This window comes from Loxodonta africana, chromosome 3, assembly GCF_030014295.1.
Source record: "Loxodonta africana isolate mLoxAfr1 chromosome 3, mLoxAfr1.hap2, whole genome shotgun sequence".
Classification (NCBI taxonomy): domain Eukaryota; kingdom Metazoa; phylum Chordata; class Mammalia; order Proboscidea; family Elephantidae; genus Loxodonta; species Loxodonta africana.
In genome coordinates this window covers 163,003,973-163,020,382 of record NC_087344.1, presented here as the reverse complement: position 1 = coordinate 163,020,382, position 16,410 = coordinate 163,003,973, and positions in this window count along the sequence as shown.

Sequence of the window (16,410 nt, the reverse complement as noted above, 5' to 3'; positions counted from 1 at the left end):
TGAAGAACAGAAATTTATCCCCTCACAGTTTTGGAGGCTAAAAGTCCAATTTAGTGTCTTGACCATGCTGATCCCTTCCTTGTAGGTAGTCCCAAGTGTTCTTTGGTACCTTGGCTTGTAGATGCATCCTCACATGTCATCTGTCTTCCTCCCTGTGTGTCTGTGTCTAATCTGCTCTTTTTATAACTCAGAAGTGATTAGATCTAGAACCCACCCTACTCTTGTATGATTTAATTAACATAACAAAGAAACCCTATATCCAAACAGGGTATAGGGGTTAAGATTCCAACACATATTTGGGGGGAGTTGCGGATGCAATTTAATCCATAATAGGCCATTAAACCATGCCTTAATACAAATGGTCAAAGAGCTTGTGTCTCTTTAATTTAGGGAAACAAAATGTCACAGCTATTTTCAAATATTACATGTGTCTCTAGAGACACATAATTAGGATAAAGAAGTGGGTCAATATCTGCTCAATGTAAGCAAAGACTTTGTAATCATTAGAACTGTCCAAAAATGAAATAAGCTGCTTAGAAAAAAATTTGTGTGTGCGTGCATACCGCTGGTCCACACTCCTACATGCTGGGATACAACAGTAAACACAGTTCCTGCCCTCGGGGGGCTTCTTGTCAGTGTTTCAAAGTGTTCAAGGAAAAAATGGGTGGTGACCTTCTATGGTCTTAGAAGTGATGACATTTGAGTTGGGTTTATACCAGTTGCTGTCCGGTAGATTCTGACTCACGGTGACCCCATGTTTGTCAGAGTAGAACTGTGCTCCATAGGGCTTTTAATGGCTGCTTTTTCAGAAGTAGATCACCAGGCCTTTCTTCTGAGGCACCTCTGGGTGGACTCAAACCACCAAACTTTTGATTATCAGCTGAGCACTTTAACCATCTGCACCCCCCAGGGACTCTAAGTTGGGCCTATACTAGGTAGGAACTTGGGCTGGTGATATTTACATTTGCAATCAACTCAATGATTTCAATTTGTAAATGCTTGGATAACTGAATGTTTAAGATTTTATACAAATGTGAGCTGCATATACACTGAAAAAGAAATGGTTTACATGCCACTACCATGTCTCTTTCCACATCCCCTCCTCAGTCACTCACGGCTATTGCCGTTATCGTTCTATCAGAAATTCAAATCAGGCTGTCTTTTATGTTTACACAAAAACTCTTACGTTAATGTTCAGAGCAGTTTTATTTATAATAAGCCAAAAACTGCAAACAATCCAAACATCCATCTACAGATAAATAAACAAGTTGTAGTCTACACCATGTACTGTTTATTACTCAGCAATAAAAAAGGATGAACTACTGATACACACAACAATAGGGATGAATCTCAAAATAATTATGATGTGTGGAAGAAGCCAAACCAAAAGAGTATGTACTGTGTTATTTCATTTACACACATGCCTAGAATGTGTGAACTAATCTATAGTGACAGAAAGCAGATCAGGACAGGGTTGACTGGGGTGGGGGAAGGATGGATTACAAAGGAACATGATGATATTTTGAAGGTGACAGAGACAGTTCTGTCATGGATTGACATGATACTGTGAAGTGTATCAACTTGTTTAGGCCATGATTTCCAGTATTCTGTGGTTGTCCTCCATTTTGCAATTGTAATTTTAATGTTAAAAAGGATTAGGGTGGGATTTTAAGAGCCTTACCAGGTCACATCCCTGATCCAGTATAAAGGAAGTTTCCCTGGGGTGTGGCCTGCACCACCTTTTATCTCTCAAGAGATAAAAGAAAAGTGAAGCCAGCAGAGAGTTGGGGACCTCATACCACCCAGAAAGCAGTGCTGGCAGCAGAGCACGTCCTTTGGAACTGGGGTCCCTGCATGGAGAAGCTCCTAGTTTGGGGGAAGATTGATGAAAAGGCAGATAGAGAGAGAAAGGCTTCACCTGGAGCTGACGTCCTGAATTTGGACTTTTTGCCTACTTTACTGTGAAGAAATAAATTTCTCTTTGTTAAAGCCATCCATTTGTGATATTTCTGTTATAGCAGCACTAGACGACCAAGGCAAGTTCATTATCTTGATTGTGGTTATGGTTTCACAGGTACATACCTATGGCAAAACTCACCGTTGTAAATTTTAAATAGGGCAGTTTTAGTATGTCGATTAAGATTCAATAAAGCTGAAAGAAAAATAAGGTGTGCAAGAAAATACAGGCAACTGTAAGCAGTTATTACCTCTGAAGTTTGGACTGGAGAAAAGACGACTCAACTCTTATTTTGCTGTTTACATTTTTATCAAAAAATTGCAATAAAAAATAAACAAATATTTTAAAAATTATCTGGCTGCTCTGAACCTAGAAATTAATGAATATGAGAGAACTTTTCAAAATGGGTTGCATGTAGAACAAACGAGGCTGCCGTAAGTAGAAATGTTCAGAGGTGACCTCATTATTGAGAACTGCAAAGGCCGAGCTTTAAACTCTCTCAGAGGTTTCCTCATGTTCCTCTTAACCTGGGGTCAAAGTCTTTGGGACTCAATAGTAACCAGAAAATAGCAGCTTGCCTCTTTGGGATAAAAACAAAGGTCTTTAGGGTAAGAAATTTGGCCATCGTTCACTTTTTTTTTTTTACTTCCTAAGCATCTCTCTTTTTTTTTTTTTTCTGAACATCTTATTGTGGTTTAGGTGAAAGTTTACAGAGCAAATTAGTTTCTCAATCAACAATTTATACACAGCTTATTTCGTGACATTGGTTGCAGACTCCTGAGTGTGTCAGCACTCTCCTCCCTGCTTTCCCCGTGTCCATTCGCCCAGCTTTCCTGCCCCTACCATCCTTCTGAACTTTGCTTTTGGGCAAATGCTGCTTTTTAGGTATCACACAGTTGATTGTTCTGTGTACATTCCTTACTGGTGTTATTGTTCATTTCATAGGCTTGTCTATTGTATGGCTATAATGTGATCTCCAGGAGTGATTTCAGTTCCAAATTTGAAGGATGTCTAAAGGCCATCATCTCAGGGGTTCCACCAAAAAAAAAACTCTATCAGACCAGTAAGCCTGGTCTTATAAATGAGTTTGAATTTTGTTCTACATTTCTCTCCCACTCTGTCCATGACCTACTCTTGTGGTCCTGGTCAGAGTGGTCAGTAGTGGTAGCCAGGCACCATCCAGTTCTTCTGGTCTCAGGCTAGTGGAGGCCATGGTTCATGTAGGCCATTAGTCCTTTGGACTGTTTCCTTGAGTCTTTGGTTTTCTTCACTCTTTTTTGCTCTGGATCAGAAGACACCAGTGGTTGTATCTTACATGGCTGCTCACAAGCTTTGAAGAACTCAGTTGCTACTCACCAAGGAAAGATGTACAACATTGTTTATATGGATTATGACCACCACTCATCTCTCAGTTTGTCGTACTGTGGTGGCTTGCTTGTTGCTGTGATACTAAAAGCTTTGCCACTGGCATTTCAAATACCAGCAGGGTCACCTCTGGCAGACAGGTTTCAGCAGAGCTTCCAGACTAAGACAGACTAGGAAGAAGGACCTGGCAATCTACTACTGAAAAAATTGGCCCCTGAACACCTTATGAATAGCAGCGGAACATTGTCTGATATAGTGCTGAAAGATGAGCCCCTCAGGTTTGAAGGCATTCAAAATACTACTGGGGAAGAGCTACCGCTTCAAAGTAGAGTCGAAGTTAATGACATGGATGGAGTGAAGCTTTTGGGACCTTCATTTGCTGATGTGACATGACTTAAAATGAGAAGAAACAACTGCAAGTATTCATTAATAATCGGAATGTGGAATGTATGAAGTTTGAATCTAGGAAAATTGGAAGTCATCAAAAATGAAATGGAACGTATGAAGATCGATGTCCTAGGCATTAGTGAGCTGAAATGGACAGATATTGACCATTTTAAATCAGAGAATTGTATGGTCTACTATCCTTGGAATGACAAATTGGAGAGGAATGGCATCATATTTATCATCAAAAAGAACATTTCAAGATCTATCCTGAAGCACAATATCCATACACCTGCAAGAAAGACCAGTTAATATGGCTATCATTCAGATTTATGCACCAACCACTAATGCCAAAGATGAAGAAATTGAAGCTTTTTACAAACTTCTACAGTCTGAAATTGATCAAACATGCAATCAAGATGCATTGATAATTACTGGTGATTGGAATGTGAAAGCTGGAAACAAAGAAGGATAAGGTAGTTGGAAAATATGGCCTTGGTGATAGACATGGTGCCAGAGATCACATGATAGAATTTTGCAAGACCAACAAATTCTTCATTGTAAATACCTTTTTTCACCAACTTAATGGTGACTATACACATGGACCTCACTGAATGGAATACACAGTGTCTTAGTCATCTAGTGCTGCCATAACAGAAATACCACAAGTGGATGGCTTTAACAAAGAGAAATTTATTTCCTCACAGTAGAAAAAAAAAAAAAAAAAAAATTTTTTTTTTTTTTTTTTTTGAGTAGGCTAAAATTCAAGGTGTCAGTTCCAAGGGAAGGCTTTCTCTCTCTATCTGCTCTGGAAGAAGGTCCTTGTCCTTAGTCTTCCCCCGGTTGAGGAGCTTCTCAGGCGCAGGGACCCCATGCCCAAAGGAAGCGCTCTGCTCCTGGTGCTGCTTTCTTGGTGGTATGATGTCCCCCACTCTCTGCTTGCTTCCCTTTCCTTTTGTCTCTTGAGAGATACAAGGTGGTGCAGGTCACACCCGAGGGAAACTCCCTTTGCCTTGGGTCAGGGAGGTGACCTGCATAAGTGTGGTGTTACAATCCCACTCTAATCCCCTGGACATAAAATTACAATCACAAAATGGAGGACAACCACACAATACTGGGAATCATGGCCTAACCAAGTTGACACACACGTTTTTGGGGGGGACATAACTCAATCCATGACACACAGGAATCAAATTGACTACATCTGTGGGAAGAAACAATGGAGAAACTCAATATCATCAGTCAGAACAGGGCCAGGGGCTGACTGCGGAACAGACTATCAATTACTCATATGCAAGTTCAAGCTGAAGCTGGAGAAATGAGAGCCAAAGTACAACCTTGAGTATATACCACCTGAATTTAGAGACTATCTCAAGAATAGATCTGACAAATTGAACACTAATGACCAAAGAAGATCAGGTGAGTTGTGGGATGACATCAAGGACATCATACATGAAGAAAGTAAACGGTCATTTAAAAGACAAGAAAGAAAGGAAAGACCAAAATGGATGTCAGAAGAGACTCTGAAAATTACTCTCCCAATTCTAGAGTTGCTAAAGCGAATGGAAGAAATAATGAAGTAAAGGAGATGAACAGAAGATTTGAAAGGGTGGCTTGAGAAGCCAAGAAAAGTACTATAATGAAATGTGCGAAGAGCTGGAGTTAGAAAACCAAAAAGGAAGAACAGTCTCAGTACTTCTCAAACTGAAAGAACTGAAGAAAAAATTCAAGCTTTGAGTTGCAATACTGAAGAGTTCTATGGGCAAAATGTCAAATGATGCGGGAAGCATCTATAGAAGATGGAAGGAATACAGAGTCACTGTACCAAAAAGAAATGGTTGACATTCAATTACTTCAGGAGGTAGCATAAGATCCAGAACTGATGGTACTGAAGGAAGAAGTTCAAGATGCACAGATAGGAATGGCGAAAAATAAGGCTCCAGGAATTGACGGCATGCCAGCTGAGATGTTTCAACAAATGGATGCAACACTGGAAGCACTTACTCATTTATCCCAAGAAAATCGAGAGACAGCTACCTGACCAACTGTCTGGAAAAGATCCATATTTGTGCCCATTCGAAAGAAAGGAGATCCAACAGAATGCAGAAATTATCAAACAATATCATTAATATCACACACAAATACGATTTTGCTGAAGATCTTTCAGAAGCAGTTGCAGCAGTACAGTGACAGGGAACTGCCAGGGATTCAGGCCATATTCAGAAGAGGATTTGGAATGGAGGATATCATTGCTGATGTCAGGTGGATCTTGGCTGAAATCAGAGAACACCAGAAAGATGTTTACCTGTGTTTTATTGACAATGCAAAGACATTCGACTGTCCGGATCATAACAAATTATGGATAACATTGCGAAGAATGCAAGTACCAGAACACTTAATTGAACCACTGAGGAGCCTGTGCATAGAAAAAGAGGCAGTCTTTTGAACAGAACAAGGGTTTAAAATCAGGGAAGGTGTACACCAGGGTTGTATCCTTTCACCATACTTATTCAATCTAAATAATCTGAGAAGCTGGACCATATGAAGAAGAACTCGGCGTCAGGATTGGAGGAAGTCTCATTAATATTTTGGGGGGACGCAATTCAATCCATATCAGCTGCTAACACCAAAATGCTGAGAATTTGAATCCACCAGCCACTCCTTGGAAACACTGTGGGGCAGCTCTACTCTGTTCTATAAGGGTGCTGTGAGTTGGAATCAACTTGACGGCAACCACAACAGGTTTGGTTTTTTTGGCTATAGTACTAACACTGATATAATTTCTTGTCCAAACCTGGACATTTTTGAGAATTGTTGTTGTTAGGTGCCGTCAGGTCAGTTCCAACTCATAGCGACCCTATGTACAACAGAATGAAACACTGCACAGTCCTCACAATCATTGATATGCTTGAGCCCATTGATCCAGCCACTGTGTCAATCCATCTCATTGAGGGTCTTCTTTTTCGCCGACCGTCTACCATGCATAATGTCCTTCTCCAGGGGCTGATCCCTCCTGATAGCACATTCAAAGTACATGAGATTAAGTCTCGTCATTCTTACTTCTAATGAGCATTCTGAGGTACTTTTTCCAAGACAGATTGTTCGTTCTTCTGGTACCCCATGCTATGCAAAGGCATGAGACATCATTAATAATTACCTCAGAACAGGCTTAAACTGGCTGCCATTTTTCTTATCATGTCCAGTGGCCACCCTCAAGAGTAGAATTGCTGAGTTAAAGAATGTAAAAACTGTTTTAGATCTCATTTACTCACAATTATTTTAGAGATATTGATAGCAATGATTATGTTAGCCAAGATTTAATTACGTTTCAACGTGCGTTTCTGTATTTGATCTGTAAAACATTTTGTTTTTTCAAAGTTGAGTTCTGAAATTAGAGAGGTTCATTCAGATTTAGTAGGTTACCTGGTTTAATTTAAATGGGTTAGCTGTACTATGAAATGTTGATTGTGCTTTAACGCCATCTTCATGCAACAAAGAGCAGAAGATGAGTCTGTTTTATTAAATCTAGACAACACATTCTTTGGGGCAGAGTCTGTGTCCCTGACTGAGGGCAAAGCCTGTGTCCCAGGCACTACAAAAGGCCAGTGTACCTAATCGCAAGACACTGCAGATGGAGAGACCCAGAGTTGGGCGTCTGCCATTCAGGTTCAGGACTTCAGCGAACCGCCTCCAAGTCAAGGTAAGCTGGCCCTGCAGTCTAGAATAGTTCTGTCATATTTCTCTCTTTGACAACAGTTTCTCTTTCGAATACCTTCACCTTTGAATTTCAGAAGAGAAAGAGCCAGTCTTGTCCTATGTCAGAGAACTTTCTTCACCTTCCACTCTAACATCACAGTTTATATTTTTGTGTAGTAACCTCAGGTCATTTTCACACATACATGTATATTTATGCTTTTACAACTGCAACGTATGTGTCACTGAATTTTTTTTTCCCTTTTATTTTCTAACATTATTTCTTAAATGACTTTTCTAAGTTTTCCGAGCCATGGCGGCACAATGGTTAAGAGGTGAGGCTACTAAGAAAAAGTACACTGTTCAATCCACCAGCTGCTCCTTGGAAACCCTGGGGAGAAGTTCCACTTTGTCCTGGAGGGTTGCTAAGAGTCGGAAGGGACTCAAGCCAATGGTTTCTGTTGTTGTTTTAGTTTTTCTGGGTTTTCACCTAAGTATACTTGCCACGTTTAATTGTATTATACTTAACCTAATCATTGCATTATTGTTACATAGATTGCTTAACAATGGAAAGAACTACTTTTTTACGTATGTGGTATTTTTCTTCTTTTGTTAAATTATTTTCTTCAATACCTTCCAAGGTGTATTAGGCTAACTCTTTTGGATTGCAAGCATTATGTTTAATTTGCCTTAAAAAAATAGTTAAAAAACTAAGAAAAGATGACAGGGTTTAAGGAAGAAGGTTATCTCTATTGTCACCCAATCAGACCCCATCAAACTGGAATGCCACTCAGACAATGGAAGGCTTCCGAAGACTCCAAGTTTCATGTGGGCAGATAGCCTATTATTACACACATCTGTATCTCCCATATTTTTATTCACACTCACTCAAGCCTTGATTAGTTTTCCAAAAGTACTTTAATGCATTTAATCGGAACAGTATTTTGCCCTTAAAATTCTATGATTCTACAATGGGCAGCTCATTCATTTTGCAGTGGATTTTGCTTATTTTCCTTAGATGATAATTCTTTGAAATTCTGGGGGTCCCTTATAGTCACCTTTATGTGATGAGGAGAGTACGGTGGGCTTTATTTTTATCATCAATTTAGATGTGGAAATTCTTCCATTCTTGAACTGCAGGTGACTTACAAAGGAATACTGATTAGGGGCGTAGACTGCACTCTTAGAAAGGATAAGACCCAGCTCAGCTCAGCTGTCACAGAGAACCTCACCTGGAAGTCCTCAGAAAAGGTAAGCTGCCTCATCTGAAAAGACAATATCCATTGTCCTATTTCTCTCTGACCACCATCACCTCTGAAACAGCCAGCATTGCCTTGTCTACGTCAACACATTTTAATTTTTTCATGTTAACTTAAGGTCTTTTTCCACATGTGGTTTCAGACATATCCTGAAGAGCAGATTGCAGTACTCAGGGCTCCCAACTGCGTCTAGAAGCTAAGAAAGAGCCATTTCAGTTCATTTCACTGCGGACCTTCAGGAACTGTGGCCAAGAGTCTGAAAGCAGAGGTGGCCTGCCCTGTTTGTCTGGATTTTTTCTCTGAACATTTTCTCTCTCCTGTGCACACATCTTCTGTTGCTACCACATTAAAACTTGGATTCGCAAAACGGAGAAGCCAATATTGACCTGCCCTGTGTGTTGAGAAATAAATGAGAAACAATTTTTTGCAAGGATGGAGAATTACACCATTGACATTTTCCATCAAGCAGCATGGTCCCCTACTGGGGGATAGGCTGCACTTGAGTGATGAACTCCTAAGGTCCCGAGAGGATATGACCATGGACCCAGCTACTGCCAGCTCCTTACTTGTCCTCTCCAGTGACCTCAGAAGCGTTCAGTGTGGGAAGATCTGCAACAACCCAATGGAAGATTCCAATAGATTCACACACATGTTGACCTGTGTCCTTGACACCCCCTGCTTCTCCACTGGCTGCCATTACCGGGAGATAGAAGTGGCAGAGGGGAAAGAATGGTTTCTGCAAGGAGTCTGTGGACAGAAATGGGAAGAACAGTTTATCCTCTGAGCTTGGCTTCTGGACCATTAGCATAAGGGCAGGAGCAATCTACAGTGGCTCCTTTCCACAGATCAGAATTTCTGCAAGCCCTTGCCTTCACGGTGTGGGAGTTTTCCTGGATGTTAAGATGAGAGAAGTACAGTTTTTCGATATTAGAAGTGATGCCCTCATCTATACACATAGTCACCTCTCCTGTTTGGAGCCTTTGCGTCTGTTCTTCTGTCCTGAGCTGCCTGGAGAAGGTGACAGTGGAGCGCCCCTGAGAATCTGTCCATGAGAAACGCAGTTCTTAAGTAACTATAAGGTCTTAGGGGATATTATTAAGCTCTCTAAGCCTCAATTTCCTTGTCTGTAAATGGGGATAATTGTATATCTCAGCTGAATAGCCATGATTATTAGAGATAATACTGCATCTTTGTTCTGTGAAAAGGAATGAATTGGGGATTGTTAGATTGTAAATTTATTAGATTATTAAATTTCGTGTATAGAAACAATGTCCTTTTCATGATTTTTATACCCTTTTATATAATGTGATATAATGTAAAGAAAACAAAAATCCTCCCAACTGGACCAATAAGCAACATGATAAATGGAGAAAAGACTGAAGTTGTCAAGGATTTCATTTTACTTGTATCCACAATCAACACCCATGGAAGCGGCAGTCAAGAAATCAAATGACATATTGCATTGGGAAAATCTGCGGCAAAAGACCTCTAAAGTGTTAAAAAGCAAAGACACTTTGTGTGTCATGAAGACTATGGTGTGTGTCATGGGTTGAATTGTGTCCCCCCAAAAATATCTGTCAACTTGGCTGGGCCATGATTCCCAGTATTGTGTGTGTGATTGTCCCCCATTTTGTCATCTGATGTGATTTTCCTGTGTTGTAAATCCTATCACTATGATGTTAATGAGAAGGATTAGCTGCAGTCATGTTGATGAGCTCTACAAGATTAGATTGTGTCATAGGCCAATCTCTTTTGAGATATAAAGGAGAAAAGCAAGCAGAGGGACATGGGAACCTCATACCACCAAGAAAGCAGCACCGGGAGAAGAGCGTGTTCTCTAGGCCCAGGGTCCCTGCACCTGAGAAGCTCCCCGACTAGGGGAAGATTAATGACAAGGACCTTCCTCCAGAGCCAACAGAGAAAGCATTCCCCTGGAGCTGATGGCCTGAATTTGGACTTGTAGCCTACTAGACTGTGAGAGAATAAATTTCTGTTTCTTAAAGCCGTCCATCTGTGGTATTTCTGTTATAGCAGCACTAGACAACTAAGACAGTGTGTCTGACCCAAACCATGGTGTTCTCAATTGTCTCACATGCATGTGAAAACTGGGCAATGAATAAGGAAGACCAAAAAATAATTGACGCTTTTGAATTATGGTGTTGGCAAACAAAAGAACTAACAAATCTGTTTTGGAGGAAGTACAACCAGAATGCTCCTTAGAAGCAAGGATGGCAAGACTTCATCTCACATACTTTGGACATGTTATCAGGAGGGATCAGTCCCTGCAGAAGGACATTATGCTTGGAAAAGTAGAGGGTCAGTGAAAAAGAGGAAGACCCTCAATGAGATGGATTGAAACAGTGGCTGCAAGAATGGGTTCAAACATAACGATTACCAGATGGCACAGGACCAGGCAGCGTTTCATTCTGTTGTATGTAGGGTCGCTACAAGTCGGAATCAACAATAAAATATATCTGATGATGATATTGTCTGGGGAGAAAGAAGAATGAATGAAAGCTTTTAATTTTTTCCTTAGCACAGCTGTCTAAGTTTTCTCGCAATCCAAAAAAACTTTGACAAGATTTATGGTCTATAGCCACTCATTTTTCTAATGGGAATTGTTCTTTACCTGTTTCTATAACTGACACTTTGTGTGGTTGTCACACTGCCATAGTAATATGATTGGCAAAAGGGTGCCAATAGACTCAACCACAGGATGTTAAGTTTCTATAATGACAAGGTATTATGAGCCTTCTGGACTCATAAGGAGAGAAATGACTCTTCTGAAGGCTGGAACTCCGTCCTTCTGCCCACTGGGCATAGTAATGGGTGCAGAATCCCCTGTGCATTCTGTCAGAAGACCATCGCCCAGCAAGCCCAAGCTTCAAGCCCATTGCCGATTTTTGATTTGTAAGAATTCTTATCAACCGTACTAACTCTTGATCGTATTCAGCAAAAATTATTTTTGAGGTTGATTTTGAATTTATTTTTTATAAATGGATTTTTTAATTTTCTTGCAATTAAATCTATAAAACTTTTGATATTTTCATGCTTATTTGCTATGTATGGTCTAAAGTTTCACATTCAATCAGAGACTTGTGCTCTCCACCACATCCTCAGTGTCCCAGACTGTAATTTTCTGCAACCTAGTCTTGTACTCACCCCCGGGTGGCGCAAATAGTTTGCACAGTGGTTAAGCGTTCTGCTACTAACCAAAAGGTTGGCGGTTTGAATCTGTCAGCCACTCCTTGGGAACCCTATGGGGCAGCTCTACTATGTCCTGTAGAGGTACTATGAGTTAGAATTGACTTGATGGCAACAGGTTTGGTTTGGTTTTTTGGAGAGAGGCTGTGGAAGCTGGCCGTCTGCTTCTGTAAAGATTACAGCCAAGAAAACCCTACGGAGCAGTTCTACTCTGTAACAAATGGGGTCTCATTGAGTTGTAGTCAACTTGACAGCAACAGGTTTTTTTGGTTAGTCTCATACTTTAAAAATCTTAAGAGTATTTTGGGTTTTATTTCTTCTGATTTACTGAGTCATGCTTAATGTCTGCCCCAAAAGGGCTGGGTTGGAACATGTTCTGGAATCTGCCTTTGGCTTCCTTGCCAAAAAGACCTAGAATTGTCATCTCCCTTCTCTTTCCATTTCATTGGCGAGTGGAGCAGCTCACCCTGATTTCCATGATGGTTTTATATTGGGGTCTTCTTGCCCTTTCCTAACACTGAGCCTGGAATGGCTCTACCTGATTCACCTCAACAGATCTTTTAACGTTGAATAGCATTGGGAAATGGTTCATCCTGGAATGATTGTTTAATGTTTTTGATCATGAACTCAAGTAAGAAATATAATTTTACATTTTTGTCTAGTACATAATGTGTGTATGAAACAAAAGTTTTCCAAAACAATATTTATCCTTATGATGCACTATAGTTTTCTCATTGTACTTCATTAGAAAAAAGATTTTGTCTCACACACTAATTTGATTTCATAATTCACCAATTGATTGAGACCTGCAGTTTGAAAAACTGGGAAGGTCCTGGGCTCCTTCAGCAAAGGGTTCCTTACGCCTTCTCAGGTATTTGCATTCTAAAGAGAGGCAGCTCCAGTTTCCCCAGTACCTGAGGTAATGGCCTGCCTTCATTTACATACTTAAGGTTCTGTCATTGAGAGAACCACTAATGCCTTCTGTTTAATCCAGTGATTCTGATTTCAGTTGCCAAGACATCAATTTTTTTTTTTTCAGCTCACCAAGTGCTTCTAATGGGCAGCCAGGGTTGAGAATTACTGCTTTAATCATTCCTTATATATTTTTTATTGCCACTCTTCAGTCACATGCTTACGTTTATGCACAGCTGAACTATGTTGTATCTAAATGAATAAGAACACAGGCAAACATATAATAAAAAATAATAATGACTAACACTTATCGGAGGAACCCTGGTGGTACAGTGGTTAAAGTGCTTGGCTGCTAACTGGACGTCACTGGTTTGAACCCACCAGCTGTTCATGGAAGAAAGATTTGGCAATCTGCACAGCCTCGGAAACCCTATGGGGCAGTTCTACCCTGTCCTATAGGCTTGCTATGAGTTGGAATCAATTCGATGGCAGTGGGTGGGTTTAACACTTACTGAGACTTACTGTATTTCAGGTACATTGCAAGGTGTCTTGCATGTATTATCTCATTTTCTCCACCCAACAATCTTATGAGATAGAGAATATTATTATCTCTATTTCACAAATGAGAAAACCAAGGCCCAGAGAACTTAACTTAGTTGTCCAAGGTCATGCATGTAGTATATAGTTGAGACAGGACTTGAATCTACATGTGTCTGACTCTGAAGTTCCATGCTCTTAACCCTTGGTACATGTTATCCCAGGGCCATGACTATAAAGAACTAATTTATAATTCAACATTTCCCAACCCTATGAGTTGCAACCGACGCGATGGCACCTACCAACAATTCTGTTTCTGACACACCTGTGTGTTTGTTAGGGCCTGACAGGTCACATTTGGGTGGGGTTTTGTCTTTAAACCACATTTTCGCCCCTCCTGCATTATCTACCCTGTTTTATATACAATGTATTATTATACACACAGAAATTATACCTATTATATACCTATATGTGTATATAAAATTGGGTGTAATATAAATATATGTTCACAAATGACACATACTTTTAGACATTATATCTCTCTATATACACACATTGGAAACCCTGGTGGCACAGTGGCTAAGTGGTATGGCTGCTAACCAAAGGGTTGGCAGTTCAAATCCGCCAGGCGCTCCTTGGAAACTCTATGGGGCAGTTCTACTCTGTCCTATAGGGTCACTATGAGTCGGAATCGACTCGATGGCAGTGGGTTTCATTTTATATACACACACGCCTATATTTTACACACATATAAAAGTTGTAAATGTAATGGAGGGGAGAGAACATTGATTTAGCCTTCAAGTTTTGACAAGCACTGTTACCTTAGGCAAATTACCCAAATTTGGTGAGTCACCTTTTAATTCTTTATAGGATGGGGATAAAACAATGCTTGTTTTTTCTAACTGCATAACTATCTGAGGATAAAATGAAATTACCTTCCTCTTATGGAGTCTTGCCCATATAATTTATGCTGGCCAGTGAGTTGTACACATGAGCTCTAGTAAACATAGACAATGGGCTGGCATCACCTTTTTTTTTTTTTATTGACTTTTATTAAGCTTCAAGTGAACATTTACAAATCCAATCAGTCTGTCACATATAAGTTTACATACATCTTACTCCGTACTCCCACTTGCTCTCCCCCTATTGGGTCAGCCCTTTCAGTCTCTCCTTTCGTGACAATTTTGCCAGCTTTCCACTCTCTCTATCCTCCCATCCCCCCTCCAGACAGGAGATGCCAACACAATCTCAAGTGTCCACCTGATATAATTAGCTCACTCTTCATCAGCATCTCTCTCCCACCCACTGTCCAGTCCCTTTCATGTCTGATGAGTTGTCTTCGGGGATGGTTCCTGTCCTGTGCCAACAGAAGGTCTGGGGACCATGGCCGCCGGGATTCCTCTAGTCTCAGTCAGACCATTAAGTATGGTCTTTTTATGAGAATTTGGGGTCTGCATCCCACTGATCTCCTGCTCCCTCAGGAGTTCTCTATTGTGCTCCCTGTCAGGGCAGTCATCGATTGTGGCCGGGCACCAACTAGTTCTTCTGGTCTCAGGATGATGTAGGTCTCTGGTTCATGTGGCCCTTTCTGTCTCTTGGGCTCTTACTTGTCATGTGACCTTGGTGTTCTTCATTCTCCTTTGCTCCAGGTGGGTTGAGACCAATTGATGCATCTTAGATGGCCGCTTGTTAGCATTTAAGACCCCAGACGCCACATTTCAAAGTGGGATGCAGAATGTTTTCATAATAGAATTATTTTGCCAATTGACTTAGAAGTCCCCGCAAACCATGGTCCCCAGACCCCTGCCCTTGCTCCGCTGACCTTTGAAGCATTCATTTTATCCCAGAAACTTCTTTGCTTTTGGTCCAGTCCAATTGAGCTGACCTTCCATGTATTGAGTGTTGTCTTTCCCTTCACCTAAAGCAGTTCTTATCTACCGATTAATCAATAAAAAACTCTCTCCCTCCCTCCCTCCCTCTCCCCTTCGTAACCACAAAAGTATGTGTTCTTCTCAGTTTTTACTATTTCTCAAGATCTTATAATAGTGGTCTTATACAATATTTGTCCTTTTGCCTCTGACTAATTTCGCTCAGCATAATGCCTTCCAGGTTCCTCCATGTTATGAAATGTTTCACAGATTCGTCACTGTGCTTTATCGATGGCATCACTTTTTACAGAGTAATGCTGCATCTCTGTGTATCCCTGTTATGGGCCCTAAGTTCCCCCTCCTCTTTTTTCCTCCTTGTCATCTTCTGACAAACCTCTGGAATTCTGAGTAATGTGCATGGGTCAGAGGTTGCAAATTTAATAGAAAGGCAGAGGAGGGGAAAGGACAGATGGAAGGGGAAAGGATGGGTGAGGCATTTTTACAATTTTTTTTTAAAACTAGAAAACAAGTTGCTGTTGTTAGCTAGGGTAGGAGGAAATGGGCACTTTTATACACAGTTGGTGGGAGTGTAAAATTGGCACAAAATTTTGGAATGTTATTTATCAAGTTAAATATCAATGTATTAATTCCATTCTGTACTAGACAATTAAAAAAAAAACTTAAGCTCATGTTTATATCAAGATTTACGTAGAAAAAGGTGTGAAAGATAGACAACAAATGGTGAAAACAGTTGTTATCCTAAGGGGTGGGAGTGACTGGGAGAGGAGAATTTCACTTTTTATATACAGTGTATATTCTGCATGGTTTGAATTTACCTACAAGTATTTTTTTTTTTTTCTATTTTTTATTTTTGACGCACTGAAAGAAGTCCAGAGCAGAAGATAGCCAGACATACACACATCAGCTATGCTTCTGGGTCCTTAGTTTGAGACTCCTGTTTGCAAGGCCGACCTGCACTCCCAGTGTGGAGGGTGCTGACCCCTGCCTGCCCGGCCCTCCTCATGCTGTTTTTCAGTCCATTACCAGCTGCTTAAACAGCAGGTTCCCAGTGGCTGGTCAGCTGGAACTGCCACAGGAGGACAAACAGGAAGGACGCAGCCAGCGCCAGCATAGGTTACCCTGTTGGCCTCACGAAAAGGAAAAAGAGTTTTTTAACTTTGAAATGTTGAGGAAAACTTCAATGGTATTAGTAACTGCCTCACGCCTCCAC